This window comes from Trachypithecus francoisi, unplaced genomic scaffold (assembly GCF_009764315.1).
Source record: "Trachypithecus francoisi isolate TF-2019V2 unplaced genomic scaffold, Tfra_2.0 Lachesis_group13, whole genome shotgun sequence".
Classification (NCBI taxonomy): domain Eukaryota; kingdom Metazoa; phylum Chordata; class Mammalia; order Primates; family Cercopithecidae; genus Trachypithecus; species Trachypithecus francoisi.
In genome coordinates this window covers 94,816,146-94,835,797 of record NW_022681458.1, presented here as the reverse complement: position 1 = coordinate 94,835,797, position 19,652 = coordinate 94,816,146, and the positions used below count along the sequence as shown (strand labels likewise).

Here is a 19,652-nt window from a genome sequence, read left to right as displayed (position 1 = left end):
GTTTTCTATATTGTAAAGTGGATTGAATTACCTGATTGATAATAGCTCTGTTTGAATCTTCAGTCTTAAATTTAACAAGCCCTTTCTGTTAGATTCTACAATTCTATGATTTTAAATGAGACTGCATAAAAATCTCAAAACTTCCTTAAATGTGAATGTAAAAGAATATGGAATAACTGGATGTGTTCAAAATTGGTAAATTTACCCTGGTATCCTTTTTAACAGGACCAAGAAAATAAATACCAGAAATCAACAAGAGCACAGACTGTTTCCCTTCATCAATCTGTAGAACCCTAATACTTCTTTAGTTCCATCAAACACAGAGGAATGACCACCATGGCAGATGGCAACAGAGGATGTCAACAATTTTTTGGAGGCAAGCAATGAAATATTTCTACTATGAGTTTTCTGTTATTAATCATGTAGAAACAAGTAGAATAATACTGGATTTTAGTTTAAAATGAAAAGTATTATTTACTGTAGGAATTTATGTATGCATAGCTATTTCTTTATTTTCCTTTTTTCTCTTTTAACACTGTTGCATGTCAGAAATGACGTTAAGATGCATTTGCCCTTACCTCCAGAGTAACAGATAGAATAAGACTATCTTAAATCCTTAATACAGAACAAGGATTTAAATAACTGAAATTAAGTACCTATATTTGAAAACAGGACTTTTTCACATCTATCTTGGACACATATTTAACTGTAAGTACTAAATAAAATTGGAAATTAGAATTATTTTCTATTTATTTTAGAGTTATTCATACTATTTGTGAATTTTATGTAGTTAAAGGTATCCCAGCATTTTTCCTCCCTTTTCTTTAACAGCTAATATAAAGTGCTCCAAAATCTTGGGAAACCATCCCTTTACAACTCTCACAGTTTTACGTTTTGTGAAAATTCCATATCAAAATATTTACTTGAACTTTTAGTTAATTCTATGACAGCTCCTATTGCTCCCAAAAGAGCATTTGGGCAAGGATTGTGGATCACAATGCCACCTTCAAATTTCAAATTAATTACATTACCTTTAAAAGAAAAGCTTGCTTGGAAAGAAATTGACCATATAGATTTTTAAATGTATAAGGAATCTGGCTTTTCTTCATTCATGAAAAATAAAGACTTAAGTAGATGAAAATAAAGTGACATAAAAATATACTTTAAAAAATTTAAGTAGAATTCGCTAAAATGTAATCTTTCAAGAGATTTTATACAAAGAAACTATATATATGCCTAGAATTTTTTATTTAGTGTTAATTCAACTCATCAGCCTAAGGTCATCCATAAAAACGTGTCTGCTTTTAAGTTTCACATAAGAGGAATGCTTTCTCTAAATAAAGAAGATGATAAATGTTTAAAAAGCCCAGTGTAGAGATTCTGAGTTTTCTTTCAGTAACTAGAGTCAAAATTAATTCTTGCTTTTCTGTTGGGGAAAATTTCATCTAATTACATTCAATTTATTCTGCAACTTTTTGGACAGCAAATCCTGATCACCAAAGAAAAAGCAGCTGTGTTGCCCTTGCCTCACAATTATAACAATAGTATTATTATGCAGTCACCAGAGTTTATGGAACCATGAGGTGGTTATATCCACTGGCTGTTTTCTGACAGAGACACACCGAAACCTTTCTGAATTGCTGATAATGTATGCCTTCTATTTGTAAGGATCTTCAAAGAAATAGATTCCACTGCTTCCTTCAGCAAGCCAATTTAGTATAACAGCTCTCAGAAGCAGAAAATTCTTTCTTATAACCCTTTATGCACTTTCATTAACTGTTTCTAAAACTTATTTTCCTAGAATTGCATTTTAAATATTATTTAAATATTTTCTTAGTTTAGTATAATTCACTTAAGTATTTTTTAAAACTGCTAAAAATTGACCATTGTTTAATTAGTAGAAATATTCCTATAAATCATGCTTCCTCATAAGCAGTGTACATTTCTCCCTCAGTATCTGCAGGGGATTGACTCCAGAACTCCCTATGAATACCAAAAGCCAGGGATGTTCAAGTCCCTTATATGAAATGGTGCAGTTTTTGCATATAACTCACACATATCCTCCTTATACTTTAAATCATCTCTATATTACTTATACTACCGAATACAACCTAAATTCTAGGTAAATAGCTGTTATATTTTTTACTCTGATTATTTTTTGTTTTTGTCATGTTATTTTTATTGTCTTTTTTCTGAGTATTTTTGATCCAAGATTGTTTGAAATTTTAGATGCTAAACTTTTGAATACAGAAGACTGACTATACTATCAAATTTCTTTTTCTTACGTTTCCTTTTCTAACATCCACATACATCTTATTTTGAACTTCAGTTATTCTTTAACCATCAGATTGTATCAATGGTATATAGCTTTAACTTATTAAGAATCAAGCCCTTTGTTCTTTATTAATTTCATTCTATTTGTGACCAAGTAATTAATAAGCCATAGATATTTATAATTCTAATCCCAGGTGCTATTTCATTTATTTTCCACATTTTTAGGGAAAGTTATACTGGTAAAAAGTTTTAGAGGTTAGAAAGGCAATTGAACATAGCAGGTATGATTTATAAGAATGCTACAGGAATACTTCAGAGATATTGCATGTTTGGTTCCAGACTACCACAATAAAGCAAGCCACACATTTTTTTCCCAGTGCATATACAAGTTATCTTTGCACTATACTATAATCTATTCAGTGTGTAATTGCATTATGTCCTTAAAAAACAATGCACATTTCTTAATTTTAAAATACTTTTCTAAAAATGGGAGGGTGCTTTTGGGGGTGGGGGGGACAGGGTCTCACTCTCTCTTCCAGGCTGGAGTCCAGTGGTGCAATCATGGCTCACTGCTGCCTTGACTTCCTGGACTCAAGTGATTCTCCCACCTCAGCCTCTCAAATAGCTGGGAATACAGGCATGCACTATCACACCAGGCTAATTGTTATATTTTTTTGTAGAGACAGGGTTTTGCCCTGTTGCCCAGGCTGGTCTTAAACTCCTGGGCTCAAGCGATCTGCCTGCCTTGGCCTCCCAAAGTGCTGGGATTACAGGCATAAGCCACCATGCTGGCCTCCTTTGATAGTGAAAGGTCTTACCTGGATGTCGATGGTTGCTAACTGGTCACAGTCATGGTGACCAGTCAGCAGCCATCGACATCCAGGCAAGACCCTTTATTATGACTGAAGATTGGGATGGCTGTGGCAATATATTGAAATAAGACAGCAACGAATATTGCCACATCAATTGACTTGACAAAGTAAATTGGTTTTCAATTTACTTTGCTCAGATCTATCAGAGGATTCGCTATCTGTATTTGTAAGGCAGATACTATTTGTAAGGCAGATACAGCCTTACAAAATACATTTCTTAAGTAGACTTGAAAGTCGATGGACTTTTCAAGTTAGAAGAGTTGATCCATGGGCTGCAGAAGGAATGTTATGTTACCAAGCATGAGAACAGCGTGAATCTCCTTGTATATCTTAATCACAGCTCTTGGATGACTAGGTATACTCTCAGTGAGTAGTAATTTTTCCAAAGGAGTATTTTTTTTTTTTTTTTTTTTCTGAGCAGTAGGTCTCAATAGCAAGCTTAAAATAGTCAGCAAATCATGCTGCAAACATGTCCTCTAGGCTTTGTTGTTTCATTTATAGAGCACAGGCAGAGTAGATTTAGCATAATTCTTAACGGCCCTGAATTATTTGAACGGTAAATGAGCATTGGCCTGAACCTAAAGTCACCAACTGCATTAGTCTCTAACAAGAGAATCAGTGGCTCCTCTGAAGCTTTGAAGTGGGACATTGACTTTTACTCTAGTTATGAAAATCCCAGGTGGCATCTTCTTCCAATTGAAGGCTCTTTTATCTACACTGAAAATCTGTTATTTAGCATAGCCACCTTCATCAGTGATTTTAGCTAGAGCTTCTAGATAACTTGCTGCAGCTTCTCCATCAGTGCTTGCTGCTTCACTTTGCACTTCTATGTTGTGTAGACAGCTTCTTTCCTTAAACCTCATGAATCAACTTGCTCTGCTAGTGTCAAACTTTTCTTCTGCAGCTTCCTCACCTCTCTCAGCCTTCATAGAACTGAAGAGAGTTAGGGCCTTTCTCTGGATTCAGCTTTGGCTTAAAGAAATGTTGTAGTCAGTTTGATCTTCTATCCAGACCACTAAAAGTTTGTCTGTATCAGCAACAAGGCTGTTTTTCTTTCTTATCATTTGTGTATTCACTGGAATAGCACTTTTAACTTGCTTCAAGAGCTTTTCCTTTGCATTCATAATTTGGCTAACTGTTGGATGCAAGAGGCTTGGCTTTCAACTCGTCTTGGCTTTTGACATGTCTTCCTTACTGTGCTTCATTCTTTCTAGCCTTTGATTTGAACTGAGAGACATGTGACTCTTCTTTTCATGTGAACACTTAGAGGCAGTTATAGGTTATTACTTAGCCTCATTTCAGTATTGTATTTTGGGGGATTGGGAGCCCAAGGAGAGGGAGAGAGACAGGGAAACAGCCAGGCAGTGGAGTATTCAGAACACACAACATTGATCAGTTAAGTTTGCCCTCTTATATTGGGGCAGTTCGTGATGCCCCAAAACAATTACAGTGGAAACATCAAAGATCACTGATCACAGATCGCCATAACAGATATTATAATGAAAAAGTTTGAAATATGGTGACAGTTATGAAAATGTGACTCAGAGTCATGAAGTGAGCACATGCTGTGTGTGAAAATGACACTGATGGACTTGCTCAGTGCAGAGCTGTCACAAAACTTCCATTTGCAAAGCACAATAAAGCAAAGCACAATAAAATGAGGTATGCCTACATACAAGAACACAAATCCACAGACCTGATTAAGGCTGATTTATTAACCACAACCATGCATTCTACCAGCTGTGTGACCACGGGCAAATTGTTGGTTTTTTTCACCCCCAATTTGTAGGTCTTTAAAATTTGAGTGCTAATAATAATATAATGTGGGGATTAAATGGAATAGATAATATAAGTAATAAGCTTAGGTTCTTAGCACTGCATAACATGTAATTCAATAAACAGATGACATAGTTATCCCACTCTGCAAAATAATTGAAAACAGATTTCTTCATAGCAAACTCAATTCTTAAAAAAGAACAATGATTCTTTTTATGCCAAACTTGTTTTACATCATTATATCTGTTTTACTGCTGCTAAATTTTGTTCACATTGAAATGTCCAAACAAGCAGTTTAAAGTTCATGTTTAAAACTATGAAAATGTGATTTATCCAGAAACCACATTAGAAAAATTATACCAACGGTTATTAACCTGAGTCTCATAGAAACTATGTACATTCCAAATTTTGTTTAAAAATGTAGAATATGCATGGACTGTTCTAAAATTTTAACTGAAGTCAACCACTATTATTTGGAGAAATATTCCATTTATACGACAGAGTGATTTGAGGAATCTTCTTGGGATTAAATCTCTTTTATGTATATGTTGATCAGACGTTTATTTGGTCTGAAAAACTGATTCAGTATTTCCACTGGAAAAACAAAAAGAAACAGACAATTTCGTTCTATTAATATTAGTGTTCTGGGTCTACTGTAACAAATTACCATAAATTATGTAGCTTAAAATAACAAAAGTTTATTCTCTCACAGTTCTGGAGTCTAGAAGTCCAAAACTAAGTTGTTGGCAGAGCCTTGCTTTTTGAAGGCTGGTGGGGAGAATTTGTTCCTTTTGCTTGGCTCTGGGGTTGCCAGCAATTTTTGGCATTCCATGGCTTGTAGACATATTACTTCAATCTTTGTGTTCATCATCACGTGGCATTTTCCCTGTGTGTCTGTTTCTCTTCTGCTCTTCTTATAAGGATTGGATTAGGGCCTACCCTAATTCAGTACGACCTCATCTTAATTACATCTATAAAGACTGTATTTCCCAATAAGTTCACATTCATAGGTACTAGAGGTTAGGACTTGAACATATCTTTGGGGGAACATAGTTCAACCCATAACTCTATCTACATATATATATATATATATATATGATAGAGTATACATATATAGAGTATATAGATATAGATATATAACAGAATAGAATTAGAAAAGAAAAATGAATTTTGAAACCAAATTTCTTTTGTTCAGCCTCTGAAAAGAGGTTATTTCACTTGTGATATTTCACTATGACTAGATCTACATGTTTTGCTTAGTAGTATTTGACACCACCATTTCTTAGACATCGACAGTTGCTCGATCATTCATTTTCCTGTCTACTCTCTAGCTTTATTTGTTAAAATTTAAAGCAATAGCTATCATTTTGCTTGCTTTGTTTACTTGATGTCAGAGTTCAAACAATAGGTTTATAGATTCAAGACCACAGGATACATACTACATGCATCAACAAATGAAATGCCCTACGACTTTAGAGATGGTATACCATTTATATTTATAATCATACTTATAGTTATACTTTGTAAATGAACTTAGGTCAGATTTCCTTCTCCATATTTGCTTAAACCAGGGCCACCTTTTATTATTATGGGTAAGAAATTAAGAAAAATTGTTGACATTTATGGGTAATGTTTATGGATAAGGCTTATGGGTTATATTATGGGTAAGAAATTAAGAAAAATTATTGACATTTCAAAATGAACAAGTTTATTTAATTTACTTACACACACACACACACACACATATTGAGATAGGGTCTTGCATTGTAACCCAGGCTGGAGTGCAGTGGAATGAACGCGGCTCAGTGCAGCCTTAACCTCCTGGGCTCAAGTGATCCTCCCATATCAGCTTCCTGAGTAGCTAGGACCACAGCTGCACACTACCATGCCCAGCTAATTTTTGGATTTTTTGTAGAAACGGGATCTTGCCCAGTCATCCCATTACTGGGTATACACCAAAAGGATTATAAATCACGCTTCTATAAAGACACATGCACACGTATGTTATTTCGGCACTATTCACAATAGCAAAGGCTTGGAACCAACCCAAATGTCCATCAATGATAGACTGGATTAAGAAAACATGGCACATATACACCATGGAATACTATGCAACCATAAAAAAGACGAGTTCATGTCCTTTATAGGGAAATGGATGAAGCTGGAAACCATCATTCTGAGCAAACTATCACGAGGACAGAAAACCAAGCACCGCATGTTCTCATTCGTAGGTGGGAACTGAACAATGAGAACACTTGGACACAGGGTGAGGAACACACACAACATGGCCTGTTGTGGGGTGGGAGGAGGAGGGAGGGATAGCATTAGGAGATACACCTAATGTAAGTGACGAGTTAATGGGTGCAGCACACCAACATGGCACATGTATACATGTGTAACAAACCTGCATGTTGTGCACATGTACCCTAGAACTTAAAGTATAAAAATAAAAAAAAGAAAGAAACGGGTCTTGCCATGTTTCTCAGGCTGGTCTCGAACGCTTGGGTTCAAGCAATCCTCCTATTTCAGCCACCCAAAGTGCTGGGATTATAGGCAGGAGCCACTGCACCCAACCTCATTATCAATTGTTAACATTAATTCAATGGCTTATTCTAGTAAAGCTCATTCTAGTGAAGATTCTTTCTAATCATTACTACATTTTTAGTATTACGTCTTCTTTTTGGTCATGTCCCATATAGTATTCAGGCAATTGTCACAGATATTTCATGTAATAAAACTTACACAGAACTATTCTTTAGAAATTTCTCTGTTTCTTCAAGTTCACTGGCTGGTTTCTCTGCCATGTCCAATGTGCTGTTAAGCCTATCCAGTGAATTTTTCATTTTGATACTAAACTTTTTAGTTTCATAATTTGCATGTGATGCTTTTGAAAAATATTTGTTATGGTAAAATATATATAATATAAAATTTTATCCATTTTTAGGTATACTTGGTTCTTTTTTATTGGTTTTATTTCTCTGCTGAAATGCTATTTGGGCATTTATTATGATGATCTTTTTCTTTATGTTCTTGGTAATAGCTGCTATAAGGTACATGTGTGAATCATCTCAGAGTCTGTTCCATTGGCTGCTTTTTCTGTGGACTTTGGTTTGTATTTTTCTGTTTCATTACATTTCTAAGAAATTATTTATTGTGTATTAGATATAGATGACACACTGTAGAGACTCTAGATTCTGTTATCTTCTTGTGAAGAGTATTGACCTTTATTCTAACAGTTAAATCAGTAGCTGCTCACATTTATCTAGTGAAGGTTTGGTTTGATGTTTTGTTAGAGAGTGAGTCTATTTTGGTTTTGTTCATAATCCTTGGGTGACTTCCTTAGTATAGGGATATAATATTTACTCCTAAAACGTAGTCCTTTATGGATTTCTGTGGAAAACCTGAGGTGTTACTAATCTGCTTTTATTTGATGGGATTCAAACTTGAAACTCTTTGTCTCATGTAATGGGCAGTAGAAGAAATCCTTATTTTTGCTTTCCAACTGTTACTTTCCATTGGGTTTTTGGAGTCTTCCCCATGCATGTACAGTTTAGGTGCCAGCCTAGGTGGGAATTGATATATAAATATTATATACTCCTCCTCTGTATTTTCTTCCTTTCTGGACTCCCCCTCCCCAACCCTTGATTTTCAGCCATTCTCTCAACCCTGAATTCTGCCCTCTGATACCTCAAGCAAGTAAGACTGTGGCTTTCTGCTTAAGTTCTACTTGCTCATACACCATTGTACCTCAGGAGAGCCATATAAATGTAGAATTATATGTTGCCCAGTGATGTTATCTTCTTTCAAGGGTCAAATCCTCACTCTTTCTATTTCTGCCTACATTTGGTCACTCTGTAGTATGTCTTCAAACAATTGTGTTTTGCTTATTGGCTTTAGTATTTTTTCACAGTTTATGGTTGTTATCAACGGGAGAATTAGTGTAATTTAAGTTACTTTGCCATTACTTGAATTGGAATTACTGGTTCTTTTCACTTTCATATTCACCTGTTTGCTTTATTATTTCATCTCATCATTAGTGTAGTCACTTTGACCTAGGTTTGATTCCTGGTTCTGCTATTTATTACTGTGTTACTTCAAATTTCTGATCTTCGGTGTTCTTGTATGTAAAGTGGAAATGATCATATGTATCTCAGAGTTGCTTTAGCATATTAAATGTGAAAATATACATAATGCCTGTGACACGTAACGTAGAAGTTAATTGACACCTGTAAATGCTACTTCCCTTTCTTACCATAATTATTCTATAAGGTTGGAAGGTCAAATATTACTATATGGGATGAATTGCTTAAGATCTTACTACTAGATACCAGAAGTACGGTTTAATTATATTAAATATATAAGGTAAATTTATGCCTGCCAGTGGTTCATTTCATTTCTGATATATACATATATATACACACACATATATATATTCATTTCTATATTATTACATCAAGAAAAATTACCTGCGATTTTGAGGAAAAATAGAAAAACAAGGGTTAATAACAGTAAGGCCTTATCGTATGCCAGTATTCTGGGCTATGTCCTTTTTCTCTTCTGGGTACACTTAAAGCCAGCCCACTGTCAGCTCGCCAGAAGATATTACTGCAGTATTTCTTTTCTATCAAAGAAGAATGAGTCCAAGGAAGTTTGTGATTTTAGAGCCAGACGGAATTTGCAGTGAGAAATCAGGCCCAGTGAAATAAATATGTGTGTATGTGATCAGTGAAGAATGTATTTAAAAATATATCACTATATAACGAGCTATTCTATCGTCAGAGTTTCCTTATGACTAAAAAATGAATGAGTTGTACCCTTGCTAAACACGTAATTTCAGAAACTGCTTATTGAATGGTCTTTGCCACGAATGAGTAGTTAACATAAGTGTCTGTCCTGCCTATTAGAATCATGTTTTGAATGTGTGTATGTATAGATTGTTTTGTGTTATTTTTAAGCAATGCATAGGATTTTATGTGTGGATTTCAAAAACATTTTGCTGTAGTGGAAGTAATATTATGGTGAAGATAACAGGGGAAACTGGTTGAGATTGCATTAACTCTCTCTGTAAGCATTATTACAGTTGCCATTCACATTTATGCCTGTTCAAATAGAAACCCATCAATCATGTAAACTTAGGGCCAGATTCTGATCTCTAATGCACAGCATGAATTGTCACATATCATTTTTCCACCAAAAAAAAAAAAAAAAATGCTCAGTCACATCTGAGATTAAAATCTGTCCTTTCAAATTGATTTTATTTTTATCTAGACTAAGAAGCAAAGTATAGTGTCAGTCCTGTCAGGATGTGATTTCTTTTTTTACATATAATTCTTACAGAATCAAGTGTTTATGTATTTCTGTAATCATAATAGCTCTGAGAAATATAGAAAAATTATTGTTATACTTTTTAAAATGGAATCTTTTTATCCCTACGTGATCACATGTGCTAATGTGGATTGTAGGGAAAAGCTGTATTATTAAAAATAAATTACCTAAGGTTATAATATATGAAATGAAAACAAAACCTGTTTACATAGATTATTCTATTTATCAGAATATATTTTATATTTTCCATTAAAATTTAACAATCGTATTCAACCTTACCAATAAAGTAAAATATTTAAAATAATAAAGTTACCTTGTTTTGGCATTTGTGTGAGGGTTTTTTTAAAAGTTGTGAGATAGTTGACAAAATGTTGGAAGATAACATTTTTATTTGAATTTTTTCTTACCCAAGGAAAATTAGTTCAATTTATGTATATTTTTATATTTAGCTGTGTATATTGAAAGCTTCTTGTGACCAAAGCACCAGGCTAGACCTTTTTTGGGGACCCAAAAAGATGAATCTGATATCACCCTGCCTCAAAGAAGCATATGGTTTAGTAGGACAAACAAAAGCACACATATCACACGTAGATAAGTATAGAGGGAGAAACTTTCAGACTGTACTTCTCAGCACTATGCTTCTATAGAAGAATCTGGGTATGTGCCATTTTTATATATGTATTTCTGAATTACAAGTGATCTTTAAGGGAACCTAGCATAGTGCCTGGAACATAATAAGTGTTCAAAAATGTTGAAAGAATGGGCAAATATTCTCTAGTGCCTGGGATAAGACAACATGCTAGATGTAATGTGAGCCTATGTATGTGTGTTAACTGTCTCTGCTGGAAAACAAGGTTATTTTCGAGTTAAACTGATTTTATCTGGCTTTCACCATTTTGTAGAACAAAATAGGCAGATTATTTCTTCGAACTCTAGTTTCTTCATCTGTAAAGTGTGGTGACAATACCTATCTTATAAGTTTGTTATGAAGAGTGAATGAGATAATGTATATAAAGCTTATATTTTTATGGTGGCTATAAGAGTTTAGGTTAGAAATTAGTGTTACAGTTATTATTACTATTATTTTTACTAACAAAGAGTGAGTAAAAGTACCACATTATGAGACAGTAGTTAAACCATAACATTGACTATGCATGTCTGTAAGAAGCAGAATTTTTATTTCAAATGGGTAGCCCTTCATTCAATCTATATTATGTGATTTTTTTTAAATTAAGGAAATATGTCATGAGCTTTAAAATTAACATTATTTTACTTTGTACTGTATCATTTTGTCTTTGTATATTGAAAACTCAAATAAATACTTAGGAATTTTATTTACTTTTCAAAAATATATTCATTCAACAAATATTTACTAAGTGCTATTTGCCGAGCATTGTAGTGGACACTGATGACACAGCAATGAACAAGGCTGACAAAGTCTCTGCCCTCGGAAAGTTTACATTTTCTGTTTCATTTTTAATGGCCCTGGATTTGCAGATTTGGCCCTTCAGAACTGGTTCACAGATGGTTAATGGTGTCCTAAACAGTGTGCTTGAGATGTAGGGAGTAGTTATCATAGGAGTGAGACATGTGAGGTTTTTTTCTATGACCCATGAATCATAATCAGGCCAGATACCAAGTGTAAAAAGTTAACTACATTCAAGCCCACATTCCTGGAAGTAATTGTTCTCCTTTGTCATCTTAAAGTAAAGATAAATTTTAGAGCATGCTTTACAAAATTATGAGGGCCTAGGTACAAATGAATAACAGAGTTAGGTAAGGAAGGCACATGATCACTATTAAATCTAACTTGTTAGCAATATTTTACTTTAAAGTTGAGCACTGTGGCTCACGCCTATAATCCTAGCAGTTTGGAAGACTGAGGCAGGAGGATGGCTTGAGCTTAGGATTCAAAACCAGCCTAGGAAACATAGTGATACCCTGTCTCTACAAAAATTTTATTTTTATTTTTTGAGACAGAGTCTCGCACTGTCACCCAGGCTGGAGTGCAGTGGCACTATCTCAGCTCACTGCAACCTCTACCTCCCGTGTTCAAGCGTTTCTCCTGCCTCAGCCTCCCGAGTAGCTGAGATTGCAGGCACCCACCACCATGCCCAGCTATTTTTTTGTATTTTTCATAAAGACAGGGCAAAAAAAAAATTTTTTTTTTTTAAATTAGCTGAGTGTGGTGGTGCGTGCCGGCTTGTGCCTGTGGTCCTAGCTATTCAGGAGGCTGCAGTGGGAAGACGAGTTGAGCCCTGGATGCTGAGGCTACAGTGAACTCTGATTGTGCCACTGCATTCCATCCTGGGTGACAGACTGAAACCCTGTTTCAAAAAATATATGTCTATATATATTACTTTCAGTATAAATAATTAAGTTTCTTTTTATCTTTTGAGTATTAGAAAACCTTGGGCTTTGGGCTGGTACCTAGATTCACAGTTATTTTCTGTTTGGAAATTTTCTTCTATCTCCCCCACCATTAATCACCTTATAGCTAACTTTACTGGTTAAAACATTGTACTAAGCAGAATAGACTATCACTTCTTATTTTCTATGCTTTCCTGTTTGTTTACATCAGACATTAAGTAAACTAAGCGTATACAGTTTTGTTGCTAATTTAATTTCTTACTAATAGGAGAATTTGGGCAAGTTCATCTTTTTTTGCTTCACTGTAAAGTATAGATGATAACATTCAGCTGATTGGTATGTGAATCAGATTTCAAAATGAAAATGAAGTCGTAGGATACACGAGGTTTCATGTAGTTATTTTCGGCAAGAAGAGAGATAATGATTAATGATAGAAATTACTGTTAATTGAGCATTTTTAAGTGCCCTATGCTACATATAGATTATAGTTTGGCCTCAAAATAAATCTGCATGATAGGAATCATTATTTCCAGATTCTATATAAAGGAATATACGCTAAAAAACATTAACTGACTTGCTCAAGGACTTTCAAGTTAGTCAGTTAGTGAGCCAGAATTCAAATTGGAATTTGTATGTATCGGAATCCAGCACTCATGACATCACATTGCCTTTCTTGGGTGCTAAAACACAAAGTAAAATGCATATGCATCCTTAGATTCTCTATTATGACCTTACTCTTTTCTCCTTTTAAAATTTTTATTCATGTATTATGTGTACATGTTAAATAGTACTGAGTGCCCCAACCCTTGGAATTCATCTACAGATAACTGCTTTTAATTGTTTGCTACTAGCCAGGGACGGTGGCTCACACCTGTAATCCCAGCACTTTGGGAGGCTGAGGTGGGTGGATCATGAGGTCAGGAGTTCAAGACCAGCCTGGCCAAGATGGTGAAACCCCACCTCTACTAAAAATACAAAAATTAGCGTGATGGCAGGCACCTATAATCCCAGCTACTCAGGAGGCTTAGGCAGGAGAATTGTTTGAACCTGGGGTGCACAGGTTGCTGCAGTGAGCCGAGATCGTGCCACTGCACTCCAGCCTGGGTGACAGTGAGACTCCATCTTAAAAAAAAAAAAAAATTGTTTTCTACTGTTCAGGTGCCTGTTTCTAAATATGTTTCTTTTTTAACTGCTAGCTCTAGGTTTACCAATATGAGACGTTATAGAAAGAAGTTATAGATCATTTGTCTATTATCACGGATGATGACTTAGCATATTTCTACCACCTACTACCTCTTTGTTATCCCATCCTTGAAATATAGTTAGTTAAACCAAAAACAAATATTTACCTTATTGATGTTATATAAATATTATTCTTTGCAACACCGAATAGTTATAATTACATTTCCTTTCTTGTAAAGCTTTTTTTTAATTGTCTAGAGTTTTTCTCTCATTCTACAGTCAGCTTTTTATAATATAGAAAAAAATATGTCTTCTGCCTATTTATTTTCCTGTCTTTATCACTATTTCTTGAAACCATGATTGATATAAATATTACTTTTTATTCAGTTTGTTTCTTGAATAAATTTTGCAGCAGATTTTCTTGCAGACTCTATGACTTACCTCTATCAGAAATTAATTTTAGTTTTTAAAGAGCCTCTGTCCTTGTTTCCAAAAGTTTACCAAAAACTACATTTGAGCCATTTTTGAATAAAATACACAAGCTTTAAAACAAACATTGGCAGTCTTTTTTCACGTCAAATAACCTTTATGGTAGGAGGAATGTTTTAACCAGGCCATCCTTTAAAAAAGTTACCACGGGTTTTCAGCACATAGCCAGAGAAAATGGTAGCCCAAAGCCAGTTCAGATATTGAGTTCCTTTAACGAGCATAACAGCTACATAGGGGCATTCTAAATTTAAGCTTGTACAGCATATTGAGTGGTGGCATACAGTGGTAAGTCCACTGAGCCTAACAATTTATAAAATTATAAATATTATATAAGAGCCAACAATTAACAGTGTCTTTTCCTTGGAGTTATGTGGAGGGAGGGATGGGGGCTACAACTCTTTACTTTCATACTTCCATACCATTTGAATTTTGTTCAGAATGAGTATTTGTTACTTTTTGAAACCAGAAAGAAAAAGGATTAAAGACATTCTAAAAGAAATAAAGTAAAGGATAAAGCTGAGGGGAAAAAAATAAAATTTAAGCTTTATGTCTTGTTAGTATGGTGAACTTAGGTACCCTGATACTTCATGATAAACAACTAACAATAATGTGAAATATAAAAATAGTGTTTATATGCAACTATGAACTGGAAAGATAGCAAATACTAAGAGGCTAAAACAAACAAACACAAACTCTACATAAAAAATAGTGTTCAGAGAGGTAAGCCTTAAGGGTACTTGCTGAACCTGGTAAATTCTGGGTTATAATTTTGTTTTCATGGCCTCCTATTGAAAGAGGAACAGGAGACAATCAAAATCCTGGACACATCCAAGGCAGAGTCTATTCTTAAGGTCCCCTCAGTATGGACGTCCAAATATCTACATCTTTATTGGAAGGGTACCTATTAAAATCAGCTATCATTTCCCATGACACTGCAAGGACAATTGGTTAATTTAAACCTTGACATTGTGCATAGGAATGAAATATCTCTTTGATCATTTGAATATCAAGCTGGTATTGTGGGTTTGCTACTGAAGTTCACACTACATAAGTGATACCAAAAAACAAAACAAAACAAAAAACAAAAATTAAAGCCAAGAACTTAAGTTAGTCCCACATAGCTGGCAGAAGCAAACATAAATTTTTGTTGAAGGAATCTACCTTCAACACAGGACCCAAAAAATTTCCACAGGTAAAATTCCCCCAAAATATGAATTTACTGTCAAAAATTATAAACCAAGGCATCATGAATGAGTGTCAGAAACCATGTTCTAAAGAAAGACTCATAAATATTTTATATATTAAAAATTATCAGGGAGAATATAAAATAAGTCTGTTTAATAAAGAAATATGAGATTAAAGATAATGATATGACGTTCCTGAGGAAGAAGAATAAAGTAGGGAGACTTATATGAAAATTTAATATAGCGCTATAGTGATTAGTAGAGTGTGATACTGGTGAAAAATAGACAGATTGACCAGTGGAACAAAATAGACTGCTTAGAAACATCTATCTATAGGTGGTAAGTTGGTATATAAAAGAGCTAGCATTAGGATAAGGGTTGACTTTTCAATAAGTGATACTGGGATCGTTGATTATCCATTAAGAGGAAAATGAAATTTGACCCCTACTTTATATTGTATGTAAATATCAGCTCTAAGTGGAGTAGAGACTTAAATATGAAAAGCAAAACTATACAAATTTTAGGAGAGTATCTTTTGAGTAGAAAGAAAATGAAAAAGCCATTAAGGAAAATGTTGTTAAATTGTATTGCATTACAATTGTGATATTCTTTTCATCGAGAGTCACCTTAAAAAGAATGAAAAGACAAGTTGCAAATTAGAGAAGACATTCACAGTACATCTAATTGAAAAAGAATTATTGCAAGTTAATATAAAGAAGACAAAATTGGGAAGCTGACAAAGACTTTTTGTGTCTTAATCTGACTTTGCTTTCCAATAACCCTTTATTTCTGATCATCTCAACCTGTTTGACCACCTGCCTACCCATAAAAGGGGCAAAATCCACTGCCATGAGTTCTTCAGTTATTGTTTTGGAAAAAACAATAAATAAAATAATTAAAAGGAAAATTTTAATCGGCATACTGAAAAAGTTACTCCTGAGCTTACTCACTTTCATATCTTTTTCTCTACTCCCACACAATTCATTTTTCCCTTCTCTCAGCTTCTGACCTTTGACACAGGTCATTGCATTGCATTCATTCTTCTTGTATAGTATCAGGTAGATGCTGTATTATATACTGGAGAATTACACTGATAGTTTTCCTCTGACATGATTTATATAAATATATATCATTTTTGCATTGATAAGTCTTTTAAAATTGTGCTTCTTTTTAATTGTGAAATTTGTGGGCAGTATTATTACTTACCTCACTCTTTTTCCTCCTGCCTTCTATTACCATCTAAATCAGTGGTTCTCATCCAGGGGAATTTTCGCCCCCTAAAGGAACATTTGACAATATCTGGAGACATTCTCAATTGACATTACTGGTGGGGTTTGACTGCAGGCCAGGGATGCTGCTTCGCATCCGACAGTGCACAGGATAACCCTCCACAGCAAAATATCATGTAAAATGTAAATAGTGCCGCAGTTGGAAACTCAGCTCTTTAAATTTTTTTTGCTCCTTTCTTATTATGCTTGTCTTCTGTTTTTGGCTCTACCTCTCATAACTACACGAGTAGATCCACTCATCTTCCTAATACAATAAAGAATACGTTCTCATTTGGCTACTACAATTAATATATAGCCATAAGATACAACTTTTTCAAACAAGATCATGTCTTTTGTGGGAACATGGATGGAGCTGGAGGCCATTATCCTTAGCAAACTAATGCAGGAACAGAAAACCAAATACCACATGTTCTTACTTGCAAGTGGGCACTAAATGATGAGAACTCATGGACACAAAGAGGGTAACAACGTAAACTAGGGCCTACTTGAGGGCGGAGGTTGGGAGGAGGGAGAGGATCAGAAAAAAATAACTACTGGGTGACAATAATCTGTACAACAAACCCCTGTGACACAAGTTTACCTGTGTAACAAACCTGCACATGTACCCCTGAACCTTTTTCTTTGCTGGGCTGCACAGAATAGTACTGAAAATGGAGAATGGATTGGCAGAAACAGGTTTAATTGAAGACAACTAGGGCTTTTCTGCTGTTGAAGATCAGGGCTTTTTCTCTACAGAGATTATGAAATTTTGACCAGTTAACCTAACATGATGAAAAACTTCACCAGATAGTAATCCTACCTTGTTTTTCATTTCCAGGCTTTATGGACAAGAAACATTTAATGAGTGGCTGGTTTTATGTGCCAGTCATTACACTATGGTGGTGCTTTCAGAGAGCTAGCTTGTTAATTCCCAGAACAACTCTAAGAGAAATGTTATTATTCTTGTTTCACAGAAAAGAAAGCTGGGACTTAAAAGAGAAGTAGATGTAAATGCCTTGCCCAATGTCACTCGGAGGAGCCTGATCCCAAGTTTTCTAACTCAAGTTTAGTGTTCTTTCTGCCGCCCTACGTTGCCACTATATCACTTGCAGCATGCATGCCTGTTTCATCTAGTTCTTTTTAAAGCTTTTGCTCTCTGGAAAATAAATTATTTTTTAAATAGAGGGTTTTTTAACTTTTTTTTGTTTTGTTTTTTTGTTTTTTTGTTTTTTTACTTTTTTCGTTTTTTACCCTGACACAATTCAGAGTGCCTAGTATAGTGCTATAGGTACTAAAATAACGCATAATAAATATTCTTTAAAAATAAAAAAGGGTGTTGGGCAAAAGGGTACAAAGAGGAAAGGCAGGAGTGCCTGACCTCTTCAGAACAGTGCAAGAAGTCTGCCAGAGCAGTTATTTTATAACAAAAAAGCTTAGATTTTTCAGTCTAAATAAAGACTTAATTAACATCTCCATTCGACTCGAGAAATACTATACTTCAGAAGCCCTTGTTACTTGATGTATTTGAATTGTTTATTTCACTGATTCTTTTCTGGTTGCAGTGAGGTTAAATGTCATAATAAGAAAGGCAAGAATTCCCGTGCATTATGGGCTTACCTGTGACTTACCATTCTTATCATCAAAATACAACATGATTCGTCTTCATTTTCATAATTTTGTTTTACAATTAGAAAAAAGCATTTGAAAGTATTTAATACCCATTTATGATATTAAAACTAAAGTTCTCAGTAACTTATACCTCATAAGCCAAAGTAGAATGGCTAACATAAATTTATTCAAAGTATACATTTTGCATAATTCCTATTCAATTGCAAATACCTCTTGGTCATAATTCTTGAAGAGTTGTTATTTTTCAGAGTCATTCCTTCATATTTTAAGGTGTTCCAAAGTCTGCATATTTAGCTTAAATCTTAGTATGTGTAAAAACAGTTCAAAGATAACATTTAGCAAATGTACGTATGGTCAACAATTAATGCAATTGTTGACTTTTCTAACATTTGATTGCTGTATGTTCAAAATGACAGGTCATTTTGAGAGGGGAAGAAGTAATCTTTGCAATTTCCCTGCCTTGCTATCATGAGTGAGATATCAGCAGCAAAATAATAATTGTATTAGATAAATGAGTACATTTTAGAAGTTACGTGAATAATCCAACTCAAAATTATTCTCAGCCAAGTATGGTAAATTTTGTTTTCCCACACCTCACTCCTGCCAGAGACAGTTTAGAAATGTGTAGAGGCATTGTTGGCTGCCACAGTGATTGGAGAGAGAGAGCTATCAAGAGGGTCCAGGAATATAAAATTTCCAGTGGATCAGGGGATAGTTCCATATAACAAAGACTTTTGCTGTCCAGAATATCTGAAGTGTCCTTATTAAGAAACACTGGTCACGGTGACTCACGTCTGTAATCCCAGCACTTTGGGTGGGTGAGGTGGGCCGATTGCTTGAGCCCAGGAGTTCAACACCAGCCTGAACATAGCTAGACACCCTCTCTACAAAATACCAAAAAAAAAAAAAAAATAGCCAGGCATGGTGGTGTGCACCTGTAGTCCCAGCTACTGGGGAGACTGAGATGGGAGGATCACCTGATCCCAGAGAAGTTAAGGTTGCAGTGAACCCAGATCATGCCACTGCACTCCAGCCTGGGTAAAAGAGTGAGACCCTGTCTCAAAAGGGAAAAAAAAGAAATACTGAAAGATACAGACTCATATTCTAGTTATGAATAGGTGTGAAATACCAGATACCAGGTATCTTTATGGAAAACCTCTGCGAGTTAGTGGATATTTAAGGGGAAAAATAAAAACAAAAACACTTCGTTTGTTTGTTTGTTTGTTTTGTTTTTTTTTCAAGACAGAGTCTCACTCTGTCTCCCAGGCCCGAGTGCAATGGTG

The 19,652-nt window shown here is 34.8% G+C and overlaps 1 protein-coding gene across 3 annotated transcripts in view; it reads left to right on the top strand.

The window, feature by feature from the left end:
- MBD5 (methyl-CpG binding domain protein 5) overlaps positions 1-19,652 on the top strand; it is a 546,612-nt gene that overhangs the window by 258,912 nt on the left and 268,048 nt on the right. For all 3 annotated transcript variants that reach the window (XM_033231571.1, XM_033231570.1, XM_033231567.1), the window contains one exon: positions 226-376. The gene's annotated coding sequence lies outside the window, so the exon portion shown is untranslated. The remainder of the gene's footprint in view (positions 1-225; positions 377-19,652) is intronic.